Here is a 24,050-nt window from a genome sequence, read left to right on the forward strand (position 1 = left end):
CATATTAGGAAGGGATTAGATGGTGTTGCAATGTCTTCCAGTGCAACTGTGAGAAACCTTGGTGTTATTTTTGATCAGGATTTGTCGTTTAAACCATATGTCAATCAAGTTTGTAAAATAGAATTTTTCCATCTCCATAATATTGCAAAGATTAGGAAAATCACCTCGCAGAGTGATGCAGAAAAACTAGTTCATGCGTTTGTATCTTCTAGACTAGATTACTGTAATGTGTTGTTAGCAGGATGTCCAAGTAATTTGCTGAATACGCTCCAGCTGATCCAAAATGCAGCAGCACGAGTACTGACAGGAATCAGCAGGAGAGACCACGTCTCTCCAGTGTTAGCGTCGCTCCATTGGTTACCCGTAAAATTCAGAATCCAATTTAAAATGTTATTACTTGCGTATAAAGCCCAAAACGGCTTAGCTCCGCATTATTTGCAAGACCTGATAGTGCCCTATGTTCCTGTCAGAGCTCTCCGTTCTCAGGGTGCAGGTTTACTCGTAGTTCCTAGAGTATCCAAATGTAGATTTGGAGGGCGGGCATTCTGCTATCAGGCACCATTACTATGGAGCCAACTTCCAATCTGGGTTAAGGAGGCTGACACCACCTCCACCTTTAAAACTAAACTTAAAACATTTCTGTTTAGTAAAGCCTATAGTTAGGGTTTAGTAAACCTCTAGCTGGTGTTGGTAAATCTCTAGGTAGTGTAAACTCTAGTGTGTTAGAGTCGCTCCTGTAGTTTCTTGTGCTCCCCCCCCCCCCCCCTCCCTTTCTCTTCTCTATTTTATTGGTGCAGCATCCTCTGCCGGTGGCGAGGAGCATCTCTGAATGCAAAACACCGGATCCTGCAGTGTGGGAGTGAGGGGGGCAGGGTAACGGCCCCTTTTGGGCAGGGGGTTCGAAGGTTCGTCCCTCAAGACTCCTCTCCCTAGCCCTGCCCCTTTTCAACCTTTCCCCGACCCTGCACCCCAACCTGGGACTTGCTGATTGGGCCGGAGCTTCGGGAACTGCGTGCTGGCCTGCGGTTCCCACCCCTGGTCATCCCGTTGCTGCTTCCACCTGCCTGCTGTGCTGTTGCCGTCCCTGACCAACCAGTCTGGCCCTCGGCAGGAGGGTTCCCCCTTATGAGCCTGGTCCTGCTCAAGGTTTCTTCCCTCCTAAAGGGGAGTTTTTCCTTGCCACTGTTTGGCTTACGGTTTTTTCCCACTAGGGGAGTTTTTACCTGCCATTGTTTATGTAATAATTGCTCGGGGGTCATGTTCTGGGTATGGATCTCTGGAAAGCGTCTAGAGGCAACTTTTGTTGTATTAGACGCTATATAAATAAAATTGGATTGAATTGAATTGAAAACGTCAGAAAATTGAAGGAGGGAGTTTATATAGTTGAATTGAGTGAGAAATCCGCTTTTTAGCTGTTTCTTAGCGAGAAACGATCATTTTGAACCTGAAACACAGGTAAGTGGTTTGGTGAGTCCAATAACGAAAGGAGTCACTCAAATCAACTATATAGACTCCCTCCTTCAATTTTCTGACGTTTTCAATAGCTTGCCTTAAAAAATCAAAAGGTAAAATAGTGTTTTCACAGAGATCCGCTTTTTAGCTGTATCTCAGCCAGAAACGGTCATTTTGAACCTGAAACACAGGTAAGTGGTTTGGTGAGTCCAATGATGAAAGGAGTCACTCAAATCAACTATATAGACTCCCTCCTTCAATTTGCTGACGTTTTCAATAGCTTGCCTTAAAAAGTCAGAAGGTAAAACAGTGTTTTCACAGAAATCCGCTTTTTAGCTGTATCTCAGCCAGAAACGGTCATTTTGAACCTGAAACACAGGTAAGTGGTTTGGTGAGTCCAATAATGAAAGGAGTCCCTCAAATGAACTATATAGACTCCCTTCTTCAATTTTCGGACGTTTTCAATAGCTTGCCTTAAAAAATCAGAAGGTAAAACAGTGTTTTCACAGAGATCCGCTTTTTAGCTGTATCTCAGCCAGAAACGGTCATTTTGAACCTGAAACACATGTAAGACGTTTGGTGAGTCCAATAATGAAAGGAGTCCCTCAAATCAACTATATAGACTCCCTCCTTCAATTTTCGGACGTTTTCAATAGCTTCCCTTAAACAATCAGAAGGTAAAACAGTGTTTTCACAGAAATACGCTTTTTAGCTGTTTCTTACCGAGAAACGATCATTTTGAACCTGAAACACAGGTAAGTGGTTTGGTGAGTCCAATGATGAAAGGAGTCACTCAAATCAACTATATAGACTCCCTCCTTCAATTTGCTGACGTTTTCAATAGCTTGCCTTAAAAAGTCAGAAGGTAAAACAGTGTTTTCACAGAAATCCGCTTTTTAGCTGTATCTCAGCCAGAAACGGTCATTTTGAACCTGAAACACAGGTAAGTGGTTTGGTGAGTCCAATGATGAAAGGAGTCACTCAAATCAACTATATAGACTCCCTCCTTCAATTTGCTGACGTTTTCAATAGCTTGCCTTAAAAAGTCAGAAGGTAAAACAGTGTTTTCACAGAAATCCGCTTTTTAGCTGTATCTCAGCCAGAAACGGTCATTTTGAACCTGAAACACAGGTAAGTGGTTTGGTGAGTCCAATAATGAAAGGAGTCACTCAAATCAACTATATAGACTCCCTCCTTCAATTTTCGGAAGTTTTTCAATAGCTTGCCTTAAAAAATCAGAAGCTAAAACAGTGTTTTCACACAAATCCGCTTTTTAGTTGTATCTCAGCCAGAAACGGTCATTTTGAACCTGAAACACAGGTAAGTGGTTTGGTGAGTCCAATGATGAAAGGAGTCCCTCAAATCAACTATATAGACTCCCTCCTTCAATTTTCGGATGTTTTCAATAGCTTCCCTTAAAAAATCAGAAGGTAAAACAGTGTTTTCACAGAAATACGCTTTTTAGCTGTTTCTTACCGAGAAACGATCATTTTGAACCTGAAACACAGGTAAGTGGTTTGGTGAGTCCAATGATGAAAGGAGTCACTCAAATCAACTATATAGACTCCCTCCTTCAATTTTCGGACATTTTTCAATAGCTTGCCTTAAAAAATCAGAAGCTAAAACAGTGTTTTCACACAAATCCGCTTTTAAGCTATATCTCAGCCAGAAACGGTCATTTTGAACCTGAAACACAGGTAAGTGGTTTGGTGAGTCCAATGATGAAAGGAGTCCCTCAAATGAACTATATAGACTCCCTTCTTCAATTTTCGGACGTTTTCAATAGCTTGCCTTAAAAAATCAGAAGGTAAAACAGTGTTTTCACAGAGATCCGCTTTTTAGCTGTATCTCAGCCAGAAACGGTCATTTTGAACCTGAAACACATGTAAGACGTTTGGTGAGTCCAATAATGAAAGGAGTCCCTCAAATCAACTATATAGACTCCCTCCTTCAATTTTCGGACGTTTTCAATAGCTTCCCTTAAAAAATCAGAAGGTAAAACAGTGTTTTCACAGAAATACGCTTTTTAGCTGTTTCTTACCGAGAAACGATCATTTTGAACCTGAAACACAGGTAAGTGGTTTGGTGAGTCCAATGATGAAAGGAGTCACTCAAATCAACTATATAGACTCCCTCCTTCAATTTGCTGACGTTTTCAATAGCTTGCCTTAAAAAGTCAGAAGGTAAAACAGTGTTTTCACAGAAATCCGCTTTTAAGCTGTATCTCAGCCAGAAACGGTCATTTTGAACCTGAAACACAGGTAAGTGGTTTGGTGAGTCCAATAATGAAAGGAGTCACTCAAATCAACTATATAGACTCCCTCCTTCAATGTTCTGACGTTTTCAATAGTTTGCCTTAAAAAATCAGAAGGTAAAACAGTGTTTTCACAGAAATCCGCTTTTTAGCTGTATCTCAGCCAGAAACGGTCATTTTGAACCTGAAACACATGTTTTCCGCCCTCTGGCGTTTGTTTTAGTTCCTAGCCGGACCCGTTTAGTGATGGAACAAAATAACGGCAACAGCTGGCAGTTAGGAAGTCTAACTAACGGGTCTAACGGGTCTGCTTCATAACAGCGCTGGTGAAATCTTTGTCTGTAAGTGTTTTTTCTCGCCAAGCATTAAGATATTTGTGTTATTTATTTGTTTACCTTTGGTAATGCAGTTTATTACATTTGGAACTGAGTTTTGTTTATGAGCAGAAGTTGCGGTAATTCACCTGTCGTCCTGCCGACGCTATTTTCCGTTTGTCCAGTAGAGGGCAGTGGCGCTATGCCATAGAATTTACATCTGTTTTATTTATACATGTTTTTGACTGTGAAACAGATTTTATTGTTTGTAAACAGCAACACATTACTACATTTTGTAATGTCTATTTCCTTTTGTCATTTCAGTTTTACAGAAAAGATTGTAATAGAAGAATTAAGAAATAAAACTGAGGAAAGCAAAACAAAACACTATCCTCAACGCAACTCTTGGATTCTTCATCATTATTATCTGGCTGTTGACTATCTGTCTAGTTATTCAGAACATAGCGAGGGCAGAATAGTAAAAAGACAGTAATAAACCAAGCTCTTCACGAAGCAACTCTACGCTTATTCCATCGTTGCCATCGTCATCCAAACAAGCGAGATGGCTGAACGACAAAACAAAGAAGAAACACAACAGTCCTTGGTGACTAGATCCATCACACAGTCAAGTTACAGATCATCAACAAGCTCTGCTGCACTCAAGGCTCGAGCCAGAGCCGAAGCTGCTCACACACAGGCTTCATATGCTAAGAGAGAAGCAGAGATGATGGTTGAGGAGGCAGCATTAAAGGCAAAAATGCACATTCTAAAGACAGAAAAAGATGCAGCTGCTGCCACCGCAGAAGAGGCCGTGTTCGTGGCTGCTGCAGAAAATATAGAGACAGGCTCTCGTAAAGACATTGACTTACCCCTCTCGCCATCCAACGCTGCACAAAGGACAAGTGAGTACGTTTTGCAACACAGCCGTGAAGCATCAGAACACCTATCGATGCACACATGTTCACCACCAGAAATAGTGAAAGTTGGACAAAAGATGAACTCCGAAAGACATGAACATCCATCCAGCTGTTAATGCCACACAACATATTCCTGCAAGTGTGCCTCCTGTGCAAACACAGAAAAAGACACATTTAGACCCACAGGCGAATTCAACTTACCTGAGTCAGCCTACACAACAGAGATGGGCCCCTGACAATTCTCCACAACAGACAGCAGCCACGCCAGATGTTGCAAAATTCCTCATGAGAAGAGAACTGGTCACATCTGGTCTAATGGAGTTCGACGACCATCCTGAGAACTATTGGGCGTGGAAAACCTCTTTTCTAGGCGTCATTGATGAACTCGCCCTAAGTCCAAGAGAAGAGTTAGACCTCTTGGTTAAATGGCTCGGCCCAGCGTCCAAAGAACAAGCAAAAAGAATCCGAGTCATACACAGCTACAACTCAGCTGCAGGACTGAACATGGTCTGGCAAAGACTAGAGGAGATCTATGGATCACCTGAGGCAGTTGAGCATTCACTCCTGAAGAGGATCGAGGAGTTTCCCAGAATCACAAACAAAGACAATGTGAGACTAAGAGAGCTTGGAGATCTCTTGCTCGAACTGGAATATGCAAAGGAAGGAGGATACCTCCCTGGGCTCGCATATCTTGATACGTCACGTGGAGTGAACCCCATCCTAGAAAAGCTTCCATTCAGTATTCAAGAAAAGTGGATCTCCCAAGGGTCAAGGTACAAAGAATACAACCGTGTCCCTTACCCCCCTTTCACTTTCTTCTCACAGTTTGTTCGCTCTGAAGCTAAAACCAGAAACGACCCTAGCTTTATGATATCTCAAACTAGTTACTCAGGGCCCCCCAAGACAGAATGACTAACAAAGTACCATAACAAAGTACCAGTGTCTGTGAAAAAGACTGGCGTGTTTCCTGAAGCCACAGGAGCTCCTGCAGGCCCAGTTGAAAATAGAGCTATAGATCCAGACAGACTATGCCCGTTACATAACAAGCCTCACCCACTCAGTAAGTGCCGCACTTTCCGCAACAAACCTATAGAAGACCGCAAAACATACCTCAAGGAAAAGCAAATCTGCTTCAGGTGTTGCAGCTCGACCAAACACAGAGCAAAAGACTGTGACAAAGACATAATCTGCAGAGAATGTGGCAGCAAGAGTCACACATCAGCCTTACATCCGCACCTTGGTTCTCAGAAGTCCCAGCAGATCAAGGTGAGGAGGAGGAGACCAGCGAGAGTCCTCCAGCAGCTCTCCCTGCAGTAACATCAAAGTGCACAGAGGTATGTGGGGGAAACAGCAACGCCAAGTCCTGCTGCAAAATATGTTTGGTCAAAGTCTATCCTGAAGATCAACCAGAAAAGGTAATGCAAACATATGCAGTATTAGATGACCAGAGCAATCGTTCACTCGCTCGCCCTGAGTTCTTCAATCACTTTGGCCTCTGTGAAAAAACAGCTCCCTACACATTAAAGACTTGCTCTGGTGTTATGGAAACATCAGGAAGGAGAGCAAGAAACTTTGTGGTTGAATCCTGTGATGGAAAGATCAAGATCAAGCTTCCAACTCTCATTGAGTGTGAAATGATTCCAGACGACAGGGCTGAAATCCCCACACCTGAAATAGCCCGCCATTTCCCACATCTCCGACCTGTTGCGGATAAAATCCCACCACTCAATAAAAATGCCCAGATCTACATTCTGCTGGGAAGAGACATTTTGCGAGTACATAAAGTGAGGCAGCAGTACAACGGTAACCATGATGACCCCTACGCCCAGCGTCTGGATCTAGGGTGGGTTATCGTAGGAGATGTTTGTCTGGATCGCACTCACAAACCAGACAGTGTCAGAGTGTACAAGACACACACTCTGCCTAACGGACGAACATCCATGTTAAGCCCCTGTCCTAACATAATACAAGTGAAAGAGACACTTCAGTCAAAAAACACTCACCAACCAAGTCATGTGGGCTGCTCACTCCAAGGCGAGGAGAAAAGAGAACTTGGAGCCACAGTCTTCGACAGCCATCCTGATGATGAAAAAGTAGCTCTGTCAGTCGACGATCAAACATTCTTGGACATCATGGACAAAGAGGTTTATATGGATCAAGCAAACAGCTGGGTAGCACCACTGCCATTCTGTAAGCCCCGCCGCTGTCTGCCAAACAACAGGGCGATGGCTCTGCGTAGACTCTTATCCCTCCGACGAACACTAGACAGACGCACAGACATGAAAGAACACTTTCTTCAGTTCATGAAAAAAGTATTTGAGAACGACCAAGCAGAACTAGCCCCAGAACTAGAAGAGCATCAAGAAAGGTGGTACTTGCCTCTATTTGGAGTCTATCATCCTCAAAAACCAAATCAGATCAGAGTGGTTTTTGACTCAAGCACCAAACAGGACGGTGTGTCTCTGAATGACGTTCTGCTCAGCGGGCCAGACTTAAACAACGCTCTGTTAGGTGTCTTAATGCGCTTCAGGAGAGAGAACATTGCAATCACCGCTGACATTCAGCAGATGTTCTACGCGTTTGTCGTCCGAGAAGATCATCGTGACTATCTACGTTTCCTTTGGTATAAGGATAACAACCTGAACAACAACATCACAGAGTACAGAATGAAAGTACACATATTTGGTAACAGCCCCTCACCATCAGTTGCCATATATGGTTTAAAGAGAGCTGCACAAGAACATCAGGGCGAATATGGCACAGACATCAAGGAGTTCATCATGAGGAACTTCTACGTGGACGACGGGTTGGCGTCAGTACCAACAGAAGAGGAGGCTGTCGATCTGTTAAAGAAGACTCAAAAACTGCTAGCAGCATCCAACTTAAAGCTCCACAAAATCGCTTCCAATAGCAGCAAGGTGATGACAGCATTCGCCCCTGACGAACTTGCAAAAGACTTAAAGGACCTCGACTTAGGGGCAGATCCCCTCCCGCTTCAGCGGAGCCTCGGACTGATATGGAATCTTGAGAGTGACAGTTTCAGTTTCCAAGTATCTCACGAGGAGAAACCATTCACAAAAAGAGGGATCTTATCAACAGCTCAGAGTCTCTACGACCCTCTGGGCTTCGCAGCTCCCATCACAGTTCAGGGAAAAGCTCTGATCAGAGAATTGTCATCCAAAGAATATGATTGGGATGATCCGCTGCCATTGTGGAAAGAATCTCTCTCAGAACTAGAGAAGCTACACATCAAAAGGAGGTATGTGTCTGTCCCTCTCGCTTCATCTAAAAGTTGTGAACTCTGTTTATTTTCAGACGCCTCCACACAAGCTATCGCCGCAGTAGCCTACCTGCGTGTGACCAGTGATGAAAATCAGTGCCACGTGGGATTCATCATGGGCAAAGCAAAGTTGGCACCGCATCCAGCTCATACAGTTCCACGTTTGGAATTGTGTGCCGCTGTCCTGGCAGCTGAGATGGCAGACACAATCTGCAGTGAGATGGACTTTGACATTCAAGCGGTGAGTTTTTTCACTGATAGCAGGATTGTTCTCGGTTACATACACAACACCTCCAGAAGATTCCACGTGTATGTTGCCAACCGAGTCAACCGCATCAGGAAATCAAGCAATCCTCAACAGTGGCAGTATGTTGCCACTGAACAGAACCCAGCGGATCACGCCACCAGACCCACATCAGTAGAGAGCCTCAGAAACTCCAACTGGTTCTCGGGTCCCAGATTCCTGAAAAACAGCGGTGAGTCTCTTCAAAACAGCAGCTTTGATCTCGTCGAGCCAGACCTGGATGTTGAGGTGAGGCCTCAAGTTGCTGTCAACTGCACCAAAGCCACAGAAGGTCAGTTCAGCTCAGCACGCTTTGAAAGATTTTCTAGTTGGAAGAGACTGTTACAAGCTATTACAAAACTGATTCATGTGACAAGAACATTCACTAAGACTCTCAGAAAGGATGCTGTTGATGCACGGTGGCAAGCCAAAACAGTCGTAATTCGTTGTGTCCAACGAGAATCCTATGAAGAAGAGCTAAACTGTTTGAGAGATGGGATTCAGATCTCGAAAAAGAGTCAGCTGAGAAAGTCAAATCCTTTCATCGACGAGGATGGACTCCTTCGGATAGGAGGCCGCCTCACCTACGCTGATCTACCAAGAGATGAGAAACACCCTGTCATTCTGCCGAAAACCCACCACATCACCACTCTCATAGTGAGACATTACCATGAAGACATCTTCCATCAAGGTCGTCACCTTACTGAAGGCGCCGTCCGGTCAGCAGGAGTGTGGATCGTAGGAGGAAAACGGCTGGTGTCCAGTATCCTCTTTAACTGTGTGACCTGCAAAAAACTGAGAGGGAGGTTAACAGAGCAGAAAATGGCACCGTTACCAGCTGACAGGCTCTCCTCAGAAACCCCTTTTTCCCACGTCGGACTAGATGTCTTCGGGCCATGGAGCATTGTCACTCGTCGCACTCGTGGAGGTAGTGCTGAAAGTAAGCGATGGGCAGTGCTATTCACATGTTTGAGCACAAGAGCAACACACATTGAAGTGTTAGAATCCATGTCCACTTCAAGTTTTATAAATGCTTTACGGAGATTCTTTGCAATTCGTGGGCCTTCAAAACAGCTTCGCTCTGACAGAGGCACGAACTTTATTGGAGCATGCAAAGAATTAAAAATCAACACCAGCGACCCAGAGCTGTCAAGTTACCTTGACAACCAGGGCTGCACCTGGTCCTTCAACACCCCTCATTCATCCCACATGGGAGGATGTTGGGAAAGACTGATAGGAGTAGCACGTCGTATTCTGGATGGAATGTTGCTCCGATCTGACACCAACCGACTCACACACGAAGTTCTGGTAACACTGATGGCAGAAGTCATGGCCATTCTAAATGCCAGGCCGTTGACCCCAGTGTCAACTGACCCAGACAATCCCACAATATTGACACCTGCAATGATTCTCACTCAAAAGATAATTCCTGTTACAGCTCCTCCAGGCGACTTTGATCAAAAAGATCTTCACAAAATTCAATGGAAACAAGTGCAGTCTCTGGCAGAGAGCTTCTGGAAAAGATGGAGACAGGAGTATCTGGTGACACTCCAGAAACGTCACAAATGGACTGACGACAAGCCAAACATTCAAGTGGATGATGTGGTTCTGATGAAGGACGGTCAGGTTAAAAGGAACGACTGGCCAATTGGACTTGTGGTGAAAACATTCCCTAGCAAATACAACAAGGTCCGCAAGGTTGAAGTTAAAGTTGTGAGACAAGGAACAACAAAAACCTTCATCAGGCCCATCTCAGAGCTAGTGTTTCTTATGTCTAAGAGCTCATAAAGTGTTAGACATTTTGATGAGTAACAGAAGTGTTTTTACATATTGATTGATTGTATGCTATGCAGATATGTTTAATCTGACAGTTTGGTTGATTACCCCTCCTTGAACCGCCACCTTACTGTGGTGGAGGGGTTTGTGTGCCCGAGTGATCCTAGGAGCTATGTTGTCGGGGGCACTTTCGCCCCTGGTAGGGACTCCCATGGCAAACAGGTCCTGGGTGACGGGCCAGACTAAGAGCGGTTCACAAAGCCTACCATGAAGAAGAAAAGACCAAGGACCGTTACGTCGCCCGGATCGGCGTCACCGGGGCCCCGCCCTGGAGCCAGGCCTGGGGTCGGGGCTCGTAGGCGAGCGCCTGGTGGCCGGGTCTTTGCCCGTGGGACCCGGCCGGGCTCAGCCCGAAACGGCGACGCGGGTCCGCCTTCCAGTAGGCCCACCACCCGCAGGAAGGACCATGGCAGGCCGGTGCATTGTGGGCTGGGTAGCAGTCGTGGCGGGGTGCCTCGACGACCCAATCCCTGGACATCAACCCTCACAGTGGGGACATGGAATGTCACCTCGCTGGGGGGGAAGGAGCCGGAGCTTGTGCGTGAGGTTGAGAGATACCGGCTAGAGATAGTCGGGCTCACCTCCACACATAGCTTGGGCTCTGGAACCCAGCTCCTTGAAAGGGGCTGGACCCTCCACTACTCTGGAGTTGCCCATGGTGAGAGGCGGCGGGCTGGGGTGGGCTTGGTTATAGCCCCCCAGCTCAGCCGCCATGTGTTGGAGTTCACCCCGGTGAACGAGAGGGTCGCTTCCCTGCGCCTTCGGGTCGGGGATAGGTCTCTCACTGTTGTTTGTGCCTACGGGCCGAATAGCAGTGGGGAGTACCCGGCCTTCTTGGAGTCCCTGGGAGGGGTACTTGATAGTGCTCCAACTGGGGACTCCATTGTTCTACTGGGGGACTTCAACGCCCACGTGGGCAATGACAGTGATACCTGGAGAGGCGTGATTGGGAGGAACGGCCTCCCCGATCTGAACCCGAGTGGTGTTTTGTTGTTGGACTTCTGTGCGAGTCACAGCTTGTCCATCACGAACACCATGTTCAGGCATAAGGGTGTCCATCAGTGCACGTGGCACCAGGACACCCTAGGCCGGAGGTCAATGATCGACTTTGTTGTCGTTTCATCTGACCTTCGGCCGCATGTCTTGGACACTCGGGTGAAGAGAGGGGCTGAGCTGTCAACTGATCACCACCTGGTGGTGAGTTGGATGCGCTGGCGGAGGAGGAGGTTGGACAGACCGGGCAGACCCAAACGGATTGTGAGGGTCTGTTGGGAACGTCTGGCTGAGCCTTCTGTCAGGGACATCTTCAACTCCCACCTCCGGGAGAGCTTTTCTCGGATCCCGGGGGAGGCGGGGGACATCGAGTCCGAGTGGACCATGTTCTCTGCCTCCATTGTCAACGCGGCGGCTCGAAGCTGCGGACGCAAGGTCTCCGGTGCCTGTCGTGGCGGCAATCCTAGAACCCGGTGGTGGACACCGGAAGTACAGGATGCCGTCAGACTGAAGAAGGAGTCCTACCGGGCTATGTTGGCCGGTGGGACTCCTGACGCAGTAGATAGGTACCGGCAGGCCAAGCGGGCCGCGGCTCGGGCAGTCTTGGAGGCAAAAACTCGGGTCTGGGAGGAGTTCGGGGAGGCCATGGAGGAGGACTTTCGGTCGGCCTCGAGGAAATTCTGGAGGACCGTTCGGCGCCTCAGAAGGGGGAAGCAGTACTCTGCCGGCACCATTTATGGTGCTGGTGGGGAGCTGTTGACCTCGACTGGGGACATTGTCGGACGGTGGAAGGAATACTTTGAGGATCTCCTTAACCCGACTGACATGCCTTCCACTGAGGAAGCAGAGGGTTGGGGCTCGGAGGCGTGCTCATCCATCACCCAAGCCGAGGTCACCGAGGTGGTTCGTAAGCTCCTCGGTGGCCGGGCACCGGGGGTGGATGAGATTCGCCCTGAGTACCTCAAGTCTCTGGATGTCGTAGGGCTGTCTTGGCTGACACGCCTGTGCGACATTGCATGGAGGAAGGGGACAGTACCGCTGGGGTGGCAAACCGGGGTGGTGGTCCCTCTGTTCAAAAAGGGGGACCGGAGAGTGTGTTCCAACTACAGGGGGATCACACTTCTCAGCCTCCCGGGGAAAGTCTACGCCAGGGTACTGGAGAGGAGATTACGGCCGATAGTCGAACCTCGGATTCAGGAGGAACAATGCGGTTTTCGTCCCGGTCGTGGAACACTGGACCAGCTCTATACCCTCCGCAGGGTGCTCGAGGGTTCATGGGAATTTGCCCAACCAGTCTACATGTGTTTTGTGGATCTGGAGAAGGCATTTGACCGTGTCCCTCGTGCCATTCTGTGGGGGGTGCTGAGTGAGTATGGAGTCCGGGGCCCTCTACTAAGGGCTGTCCGGTCTCTGTATGATCGAAGCAGGAGTCTGGTTCGCATTGCCGGCAGTAAGTCAGACTTGTTCCCGGTGCATGTTGGACTCCGGCAGGGCTGCCCTTTGTCACCGGTCCTGTTCATAATTTTTATGGACAGGATTTCTAGGCGCAGCCAGGGGCCGGAGGGGATCCGGTTTGGGAACCTCAGGATTTCATCTCTGCTTTTTGCAGATGATGTTGTCCTGTTGGCTTCATCAGACCGGGACCTCCAGCATGTGCTGGGGCGGTTTGCGGCCGAGTGCGACGCGGCAGGGATGAGAATCAGCACCTCCAAGACCGAGGCCATGGTTCTCGACCGGAAAAGGGTGGCATGCCTTCTCCGGGTGGGTGGAGAAGTCCTGCCTCAGGTGGAGGAGTTCAAGTATCTCGGGATCTTGTTCACGAGTGAGGGAACAATGGAGCGTGAGATTGACAGGCGGATCGGTGCAGCGTCCGCAGTAATGCGGTCGATGTACTGGACCGTCGTGGTAAAGAGGGAGCTGAGTCGAAAGGCGAAGCTCTCGATTTACCGGTCAATCTACGCACCTACCCTCACCTATGGTCATGAACTTTGGGTAGTGACCGAAAGGACAAGATCGCGGATACAAGTGGCCGAGATGAGTTTCCTCCGCAGGGTGGCTGGACGCTCCCTTAGAGATAGGGTGAGGAGTTCGGTCACCCGGGAGGAGCTCGGAGTCGAGCCGCTACTCCTCCACATTGAGAGGAGTCAGCTGAGGTGGCTTGGGCATCTGTACCGGATGCCTCCTGGACGCCTCCCTAGGGAGGTGTTCCAGGCATGTCCCACCGGGAGGAGACCCCGGGGAAGACCCAGGACACGCTGGAGAGACTATGTCTCTCGGCTGGCCTGGGAACGCCTCGGACTCCCCCCGGAAGAGCTGGAGGAGGTGTCTGGGGTGAGGGAAGTCTGGGCATCCCTGCTGAGGCTGCTGCCCCCGCGACCCGGTAACGGAAAAGCGGGAGAAGATGAGTGAGTGAGTGAGTGGTTGATTAGCATTTAAGTAACTGAGATGTTTATTGTGGTATGATAATATACCAGGCGAGGAGTGTTCCGCCCTCTGGCGTTTGTTTTAGTTCCTAGCCGGACCCGTTTAGTGACGGAACAAAATAACGGCAACAGCTGGCAGTTAGGAAGTCTAACTAACGGGTCTAACGGGTCTGCTTCATAACAGCGCTGGTGAAATCTTTGTCTGTAAGTGTTTTTTCTCGCCAAGCATTAAGATATTTGTGTTATTTATTTGTTTACCTTTGGTAATGCAGTTTATTACATTTGGAACTGAGTTTTGTTTATGAGCAGAAGTTGCGGTAATTCACCTGTCGTCCTGCCGACGCTATTTTCCGTTTGTCCAGTAGAGGGCAGTGGCGCTATGCCATAGAATTTACATCTGTTTTATTTATACATGTTTTTGACTGTGAAACAGATTTTATTGTTGTAAACAGCAACACATTACTACATTTTGTAATGTCTATTTCCTTTTGTCATTTCAGTTTTACAGAAAAGATTGTAATAGAAGAATTAAGAAATAAAACTGAGGAAAGCAAAACAAAACACTATCCTCAACGCAACTCTTGGATTCTTCATCATTATTATCTGGCTGTTGACTATCTGTCTAGTTATTCAGAACATAGCGAGGGCAGAATAACATGTAAGTGGTTTGGTGAGTCCAATAATGAAAGGAGTCACTCAAATCAACTATATAGACTCGCTCCTTCAATTTTCTCACGTTTTCAATAGCTTGCCTTAAAAAATCAGAAGGTAAAACAGTGCTTTCACACAAATCTGCTTTTTAGCTCTTTCTTAGCGAGAAAGGATAATTTTGAACCTGAAACACAGGTAAGTGGTTTGGTGAGTCCAATAATGAAAGGAGTCAGAGAGAAACAGATATTTTGAACCTGAAACACAGGTCTGCCCCCCCCCCCCCCCCCCCCCCCGCCCATTTCCGTGCTGTGGACAAAATGAGGTACTGCACATTCGCCTAAAAGGCAGAATGACAGCATTAAAATGTCTGCAACTGCTCTGAAATAAAGTGTAAGAATCTGAAAATAAACACAATTCCTTCACAAAAATGGGCTTTGTCTTTTGAGCATTTTTTGCCTTCATTTGCTTCAGCCAAATTAGAAACATGAGAAGAAAAGAGGGGAAAATCTCACTCCAGACTCAGCCAAAAACAGCAGCCGAAATGCAGCATTAAAATTGCTCAAACTTGTCTAAAATCACAATCTAAAAATATAAAAATGATCAAAATGGCTTAGCAATGATGCGGCCTGCCCTTTGCACATGTTTTTCCTGGCTTTACTTCAGCCAAATGAAAGAAAAGAGGAGAAAATTGCACTTCAGCCTGGGCTAAAAAGCAGCGGAAATACTGCATTAAAATGCCTCCAACTTGTCTAAAATGACATTTAAAAATCTAAAAATTATCAAAATGGCTTAGCAATGATGGGGCCCTCCTTTTGCATATTTTTTGACTGGCTTTACTCCACCAGAATTAAAATTATCAGCAGAAAAGAGGGGGAAATTGCAGTGTTGTCTGCCCGGGAGAAGTTCCTTTTTTTGGCCACAAGATGGAAGCAGAGCTCCATGGATGAATTTAGCTGCTCTCAGTTGGAACGTTGAAAACTTTCTAAGTGGTTTGGTGAGTCCAATAATGAAAGGAATCACTCTTTCAATAGCGTGCCTTAAAAAATCAGAAGGTAAAACAGTGTTTTCACAAAAATCCGCTTTTTAGCTTTATCTCAGCCAGAAACGATCATTTTCAACCTGAAACACAGGTAAGTGGTTTGGTGAGTCCAATAATGAAAGGAGTCACTCAAATCAACTATATAAACTCCTTCCTTCAATTTTCTGACGTTTTCAATAGCTTGACTTAAAAAATCAGAAGGTAAAACAGTGTTTTCACATAAATCCGCTTTTAGCTGTATCCCAGCCAGAAACGATCATTTAGAACCTGAAACACAGGTAAGTGGTCTGGTGAGTCCAATAATGAAAGGAGTCACTCAAATCAACTATATAGACTCCTTCCTTCAATTTTCTGACGTTTTCAATAGCTTGCCTTAAAAAATCAGAAGGTAAAACTGTGTTATCACAGGAATCCGCTTTTTGGCTGTTTCTCAGAGAGAAACAGTTATTTTGAACCTGAAACACAGGTCTGCCCCCCACCCCCCCCCCCCCCGCCCATTACCGTGCTGTGGACAAAATGAGGTACTGCACATTCGCCTAAAAGGCAGAATGACAGCATTATAGTGTCTCCAAATGCTCTGAAATAAAGTGTAAAAATCTGAAAATGAACACAATTCCTTCACAAAAATGGGCTTTGTCTTTTGAGCATTTTTTGCCTTCATTCACTTCAGCCAAATTAGAAACATGAGAAGAATAGAGGGGAAAATCTCACTCCAGACTCAGCCAAAAACAGCAGCCGAAATGCCGCATTAAAATTGCTCAAACTTGTCTAAAATCACAATCTAAAAATATAAAAATGATCAAAATAGCTTAGTAATGATGCGGCCTGCCTTTTGCACATGTTTTTCCTGGCTTTACTTCAGCCAAATGAAAGAAAAGAGGAGAAAATTGCACTTCAGCCTGGGTTAAAAAGCAGCGGAAATACTGCATTAAAATGCCTCCAACTTGTCTAAAATGACATTTAAAAATCTAAAAATGATCAAAATGGCTTAGCAATGATGGGGCCCTCCTTTTGCATATTTTTTGACTGGCTTTACTCCACCAGAATTAAAATTATCAGCAGAAAAGAGGGGGAAATTGCAGTGTTGTCTGCCCGGGAGAAGTTCCTTTTTTTGGCCACAAGATGGAAGCAGAGCTCCATGGATGAATTTAGCTGCTCTCAGTTGGAACGTTGAAAACTTTCTAAGTGGTTTGGTGAGTCCAATAATGAAAGGAATCACTCTTTCAATAGCGTGCCTTAAAAAATCAGAAGGTAAAACAGTGTTTTCACATAAATCCGCTTTTTAGCTTTATCTCAGCCAGAAACGATCATTTAGAACCTGAAACACAGGTAAGTGGTCTGGTGAGTCCAATAATGAAAGGAGTCACTCAAATCAACTATATAGACTCCTTCCTTCAATTTTCTGACGTTTTCAATAGCTTGCCTTAAAAAATCAGAAGGTAAAACAGTGTTTTCACAGAAATCCGCTTTTAACTGTATCCCAGCCAGAAACGATCATTTAGAACCTGAAACACAGGTAAGTGGTTTGGTGAGTCCAATCATGAAAGGGTCACTCAAATCAACTATATAGACTCCCTTCTTCAATTTTCTGGCGTTTTCAATAGCTTGCCTTAAAAAATCAGAAGGTAAAACAGTGTTTTCACAGAAATCCGCTTTTAGCTGTATCCCAGCCAGAAACAGTCATTTTCAACCTGAAACACAGGTAAGTTGTTTGGTGAGTCAAATAATGAAATGAGTCACTCAAATCAACTATATAAACTCCTTCCTTCAATTTTCTGACGTTTTCAATAGCTTGCCTTAAAAAATCAGAAGGTAAAACAGTGTTTTCACATAAATCCGCTTTTTAGCTGTTTCTCAGCCAGAAACGATCATTTAGAACCTGAAACACAGGTAAGTGGTCTGGTGAGTCCAATAATGAAAGGAGTCACTCAAATCAACTATATAGACTCCTTCCTTCAATTTTCTGACGTTTTCAATAGCTTGCCTTAAAAAATCAGAAGGTAAAACAGTGTTTTCACAGAAATCTGCTTTTAGCTGTATCCCATCCAGAAACAGTCATTTTGAACCTGAAACACAGGTAAGTGGTTTGGCGAGTCCAATAATGAAAGGAGTCACTCAAATCAACAATATAGACTCCTTCCTTCAAGTTTCTGACGTTTTCAATAGCTTGCCTTAAAAAATCAGAAGGTAAAACTGTGTTATCACAGGAATCCGCTTTTTGGCTGTTTCTCAGAGAGAAACAGTTATTTTGAACCTGAAACACAGGTCTTCCCCCCCCCCCCCCCCCCGCCCATTACCGTGCTGTGGACAAAATGAGGTACTGCACATTCGCCTAAAAGGCAGAATGACAGCATTATAGTGTCTCCAACTGCTCTGAAATAAAGTGTAAAAATCTGAAAATGAACACAATTCCTTCACAAAAATGGGCTTTGTCTTTTGAGCATTTTTTGCCTTCATTCACTTCAGCCAAATTAGAAACATGAGAAGAATAGAGGGGAAAATCTCACTCCAGACTCAGCCAAAAACAGCAGCCGAAATGCCGCATTAAAATTGCTCAAACTTGTCCAAAATCACAATCTAAAAATATAAAAATGATCAAAATGGCTTAGCAATGATGCGGCCTGCCTTTTGCACATGTTTTTCCTGGCTTTACTTCAGCCAAATGAAAGAAAAGAGGAGAAAATTGCACTTCAGCCTGGGTTAAAAAGCAGCAGAAATACTGCATTAAAATGCCACCAACTTGTCTAAAATGACATTTAAAAATCTAAAAATGATCAAAATGGCTTAGCAATGATGGGGCCCTCCTTTTGCATATTTTTTGACTGGCTTTACTCCACCAGAATTGAAATTATCAGCAGAAAAGAGGGGGAAATTGCAGTGTTGTCTGCCCGGGAGAAGTTCCTTTTTTTGGCCACAAGATGGAAGCAGAGCTCCATGGATGAATTTAGCTGCACTCAGTTGGAACGTTGAAAACTTTCTAAGTGGTTTGGTGAGTCCAATAATGAAAGGAATCACTCTTTAAATAGCGTGCCTTAAAAAATCAGAAGGTAAGACAGTGTTTTCACAGAAATACGCTTTTTAGCTTTATCTCAGCCAGAAACGATCATTTTCAACCTGAAACACAGGTAAGTGGTTTGGTGAGTCCAATAATGAAAGGAGTCACTCAAATCAACTATATAGAGTCCTTCATTCAATTTTCTGGCGTTTTCAATAGCTTGCCTTAAAAAATCAGAAGGTAAAACAGTGTTTTCACAAAAATCCGCTTTTAGCTGTATCTCAGCCAGAAACGGTCATTTTGAACCTGAAACACATGTAAGTGGTTTGGTGAGTCCAATAATGAAAGGAGTCACTCAAATCAACTATTTAGACTCCCTCCTTCAATTTTCTGACGTTTTCAATAGCTTGCCTTAAAAAATCAGAAGGTAAAACAGTGCTTTCACACAAATCCGCTTTTTAGCTCTTTCTTAGCGAGAAAGGATAATTTTGAACCTGAAACACAGGTAAGTGGTTTGGTGAGTCCAATAATGAAAGGAGTCAGAGAGAAACAGATATTTTGAACCTGAAACACAGGTCTGCCCCCCCCCCCCCCCCCATTACCGTACTGTGGACAAAATGAGGTACTGCACATTCGCCTAAAAGGCAGAATGACAGCATTATAGTGTCTCCAACTGCTCTGAAATAAAGTGTAAAAATCTGAAAATGAACACAATTCCTTCACAAAAATGGGCTTTGTCTTTTGAGCATTTTTTGCCTTCATTTGCTTCAGCCAAATTAGAAACATGAGAAGAATAGAGGGGAAAATCTCACTCCAGACTCAGCCAAAAACAGCAGCCGAAATGCTGCATTAAAATTGCTCAAACTTGTCTAAAATCACAATCTAAAAATATAAAAATGATCAAAATGGCTTAGCAATGATGCGGCCTGCCTTTTGCACATGTTTTTCCTGGCTTTACTTCAGCCAAATGAAAGAAAAGAGGAGAAAATTGCACTTCAGCCTGGGTTAAAAAGCAGCAGAAATACTGCATTAAAATGCCTCCAACTTGTCTAAAATGACATTTAAAAATCTAAAAATGATCAAAATGGCTTAGCAATGATGGGGCCCTCCTTTTGCATATTTTTTGACTGGCTTTACTCCACCAGAATTGAAATTATCAGCAGAAAAGAGGGGGAAAGTGCAGTGTTGTCTGCCCGGGAGAAGTTCCTTTTTTTGGCCACAAGATGGAAGCAGAGCTCCATGGATGAATTTAGCTGCACTCAGTTGGAACGTTGAAAACTTTCTGAGTGGTTTGGTGAGTCCAATAATGAAAGGAATCACTCTTTAAATAGCGTGCCTTAAAAAATCAGAAGGTAAGACAGTGTTTTCACAGAAATACGCTATTTAGCTTTATCTAAGCCAGAAACGATCATTTTCAACCTGAAACACAGGTAAGTGGTTTGGTGAGTCCAATAATGAAAGGAGTCACTCAAATCAACTATATAGACTCCTTCCTTCAATTTTCTGGCGTTTTCAATAGCTTGCCTTAAAAAATCAGAAGGTAAAACAGTGTTTTCACAAAAATCCGCTTTTAGCTGTATCCCAGCGAGAAACAGTCATTTTCAACCTGAAACACAGGTAAGTTGTTTGGTGAGTCAAATAATGAAATGAGTCACTCAAATCAACTATATAGACTCCTTCCTTCAATTTTCTGACGTTTTCAATAGCTTGCCTTAAAAAATCAGAAGGTAAAACAGTGTTTTCACAGAAATCCGCTTTTAGCTGTATCCCAGCCAGAAACAGTCATTTTCAACCTGAAACACAGGTAGGTTGTTTGGTGAGTCAAATAATGAAATGAGTCACTCAAATCAACTATATAAACTCCTTCCTTCAATTTTCTGACGTTTTCAATAGCTTACCTTAAAAAATCAGAAGGTAAAACAGTGTTTTCACATAAATCCGCTTTTTAGCTTTATCTCAGCCAGAAACGATCATTTTGAACCTGAATCACAGGTAAGTGGTTTGGTGAGTCCAATAATGAAAGGAGTCACTCAAATCAACTATATAGACTCCTTCCTTCAATTTTCTGACGTTTTCAATAGCTTGCCTTAAAAAATCAGAAGGTAAAACTGTGTTTTCACAGAAATCCGCTTTTTAGCTTTATCTCAGCCAGAAACGATCATTTTGAACCTGAATCACAGGTAAGTGGTTTGGTGAGTCCAATAATGAAAGGAGTCACTCAAATCAACTATATATACTCCCTCCTTCAATTTTCTGACGTTTTCAATAGCTTGCCCTAAAAAATCAGAAGGTAAAACTGTGTTATCACAGGAATCCGCTTTTTGGCTGTTTCTCAGCGAGAAACAGTCATTTTGAACCTGAAACACAGGTAAGTGGTTTGGCGAGTCCAATAATGAAAGGAGTCACTCAAATCAACAATATAGACTCCTTCCTTCAAGTTTCTGACGTTTTCAATAGCTTGCCTTAAAAAATCAGAAAGTAAAACTGTGTTATCACAGGAATCCGCTTTTTGGCTGTTTCTCAGCGAGAAACAGTTATTTTGAACCTGAAACACAGGTCTGCCCCCCCCCCGCCCATTACCGTGCTGTGGACAAAATGAGGTACTGCACATTCGCCTAAAAGGCAGAATGACAGCATTATAGTGTCTCCAACTGCTCTGAAATAAAGTGTAAAAATCTGAAAATGAACACAATTCCTTCACAAAAATGGGCTTTGTCTTTTGAGCATTTTTTGCCTTCATTTGCTTCAGCCAAATTAGAAACATGAGAAGAATAGAGGGGAAAATCTCACTCCAGACTCAGCCAAAAACAGCAGCCGAAATGCTGCATTAAAATTGCTCAAACTTGTCTAAAATCACAATCTAAAAATATAAAAATGATCAAAATGGCTTAGCAATGATGCGGCCTGCCTTTTGCACATGTTTTTCCTGGCTTTACTTCAGCCAAATGAAAGAAAAGAGGAGAAAATTGCACTTCAGCCTGGGTTAAAAAGCAGCAGAAATACTGCATTAAAATGCCTCCAACTTGTCTAAAATGACATTTAAAAATCTAAAAATGATCAAAATGGCTTAGCAATGATGGGGCCCTCCTTTTGCATATTTTTTGACTGGCTTTACTCCACCAGAATTGAAATTATCAGCAGAAAAGAGGGGGAAAGTGCAGTGTTGTCTGCCCGGGAGAAGTTCCTTTTTTTGGCCACAAGATGGAAGCAGAGCTCCATGGATGAATTTAGCTGCACTCAGTTGGAACGTTGAAAACTTTCTAAGTGGTTTGGTGAGTCCAATAATGAAAGGAATCACTCTTTCAATAGCGTGCCTTAAAAAATCAGAAGGTAAAACAGTGTTTTCACAAAAATCCGCTTTTAGCTGTATCCCAGCAAGAAACGATCATTTAGAACTTGAAACACAGGTAAGTGGTTTGGTGAGTCCAATAATGAAAAGAGTCACTCAAATCAACTATATAGACTCCCTCCTTCAATGTTCTGACTTTTTCAATAGCCTGCCTTAAAAAATCAGAAGGTAAAACAATGTTATTACAGAAATCCGCTTTTTGGCTCTATCTAAGCGAGAAACGGTCATTTTGAACCTGAAACACAGGTAAGTGGTTTGGTGAGTCCAACAATGAAAGGAGTCACTCAAATCAACTATATAGACTCCCTCCTTCAATGTTCTGACTTTTTCAATAGCTTGTCTTAAAAAATCAGAAGGTAAAACAATGTTATTACAGAAATCGGCTTTTTGGCTGCTTCTCAGCGAGAAACAGTCATTTTGAACCTGAAACACAGGTAAGTGGTTTGGTGAGTCCAATAATGAAAGGAGTCACTCAAATCAATTATATAGACTCCCTCCTTCAATGTTCTGACGTTTTCAATAGCTTGCCTTAAAAAATCAGAAGGTAAAACAATGGTATTACAGAAATCCGCTTTTTGGCTGCTTCTCAGCGAGAAACAGTCATTTTGAACCTGAAACACAGGTAAGTGGTTTGGTGAGTCCAATAATGAAAGGAGTCACTCAAATCAACTATATAGACTCCCTCCTTCAATTTTCTGACTTTTTCAATAGCTTGCCTTAAAAAATCAGAAGGTAAAACAATGTTATTACAGAAATCCGCTTTTTGGCTGCTTCTCAGCGAGAAACGGTCATTTTGAACCTGAAAAAACAGGTAAGTGGTTTGGTGAGTCCAACAATGAAAGGAGTCACTCAAATCAACTATATAGACTCACTCCTTCAATGTTCTAACGTTTTCAATAGCTTGCCTTAAAAAATCAGAAGGTAAAACAATGTTATTACAGAAATCCGCTTTTTGGCTGCTTCTCAGCGAGAAACAGTCATTTTGAACCTGAAACACAGGTAAGTGGTTTGGTGAGTCCAATAATGAAAGGAGTCACTCAAATCAACTATATACACTCCCTCCTTTAATGTTCTGACGTTTTCAATAGCTTGCCTTAAAAAATCAGAAGGTAAAACAATGTTATTACAGAAATCCGCTTTTTGGCTGCTTCTCAGCGAGAAACAGTCATTTTGAACCTGAAACACAGGTAAGTGGTTTGGTGAGTCCAATAATGAAAGGAGTCACTCAAATCAACTATATAGAGTCCCTCCTTCAATGTTCTGACTTTTTCAATAGCTTGCCTTAAAAAATCAGAAGGTAAAACGATGTTATTACAGAAATCCGCTTTTTGGCTTTATCTAAGCGAGAAACGGTCATTTTGAACCTGAAACACAGGTAAGTGGTTTGGTGAGTCCAACAATGAAAGGAGTCACTCAAATCAACTATATAGACTCCCTCCTTCAATGTTCTGACTTTTTCAATAGCTTGCCTTAAAAAATCAGAAGGTAAAACAATGTTATTACAGAAATCCGCTTTTTGGCTGCTTCTCAGCGAGAAACAGTCATTTTGAACCTGAAACACAGGTAAGTGGTTTGGTGAGTCCAATAATGAAAGGAGTCACTCAAATCAACTATATAGACTCCCTCCTTCAATGTTCTGACGTTTTCAATAGCTTGTCTTAAAAAATCAGAAGGTAAAACAGTCTTAACACAGAAATCTGCTTTTTGGCTGTATCTCAGCGAGAAACGGTCATTTTGAACCTGAAACACAGTTAAGTGGTTTGGTGAGTCCAACAATGAAAGGAGTCACTCAAATCAACTATATAGACTCCCTTCTTCAATTTTCTGACTTTTTCAATAGCTTGCCTTAAAAAATCAGAAGGTATAAAAATGTTATTACAGAAATCCGCTTTTTGGCTGCTTCTCAGCGAGAAACAGTCATTTTGAACCTGAAACACAGGTAAGTGGTTTGGTTAGTCCAATAATGAAAGGAGTCACTCAAATCAACTATATAGACTCCCTCCTTCAATGTTCTGACGTTTTCAATAGCTTGCCTTAAAAAATCAGAAGGTAAAACAATGTTATCACAGAAATCCGCTTTTTGGCTGCTTCTCAGCGAGAAACAGTCATTTTGAACCTGAAACACAGGTAAGTGGTTTGGTGAGTCCAATAATGAAAGGAGTCACTCAAATCAACTATATAGACTCCCTCCTTCAATGTTCTGACGTTTTCAATAGCTTGCCTTAAAAAATCAGAAGGTAAAACAATGTTATTACAGAAATCCG

The sequence above is a fragment of the Cololabis saira genome, chromosome 1 (assembly GCF_033807715.1).
Source record: "Cololabis saira isolate AMF1-May2022 chromosome 1, fColSai1.1, whole genome shotgun sequence".
In the NCBI taxonomy this organism is placed as follows: Eukaryota; Metazoa; Chordata; class Actinopteri; order Beloniformes; family Belonidae; genus Cololabis; species Cololabis saira.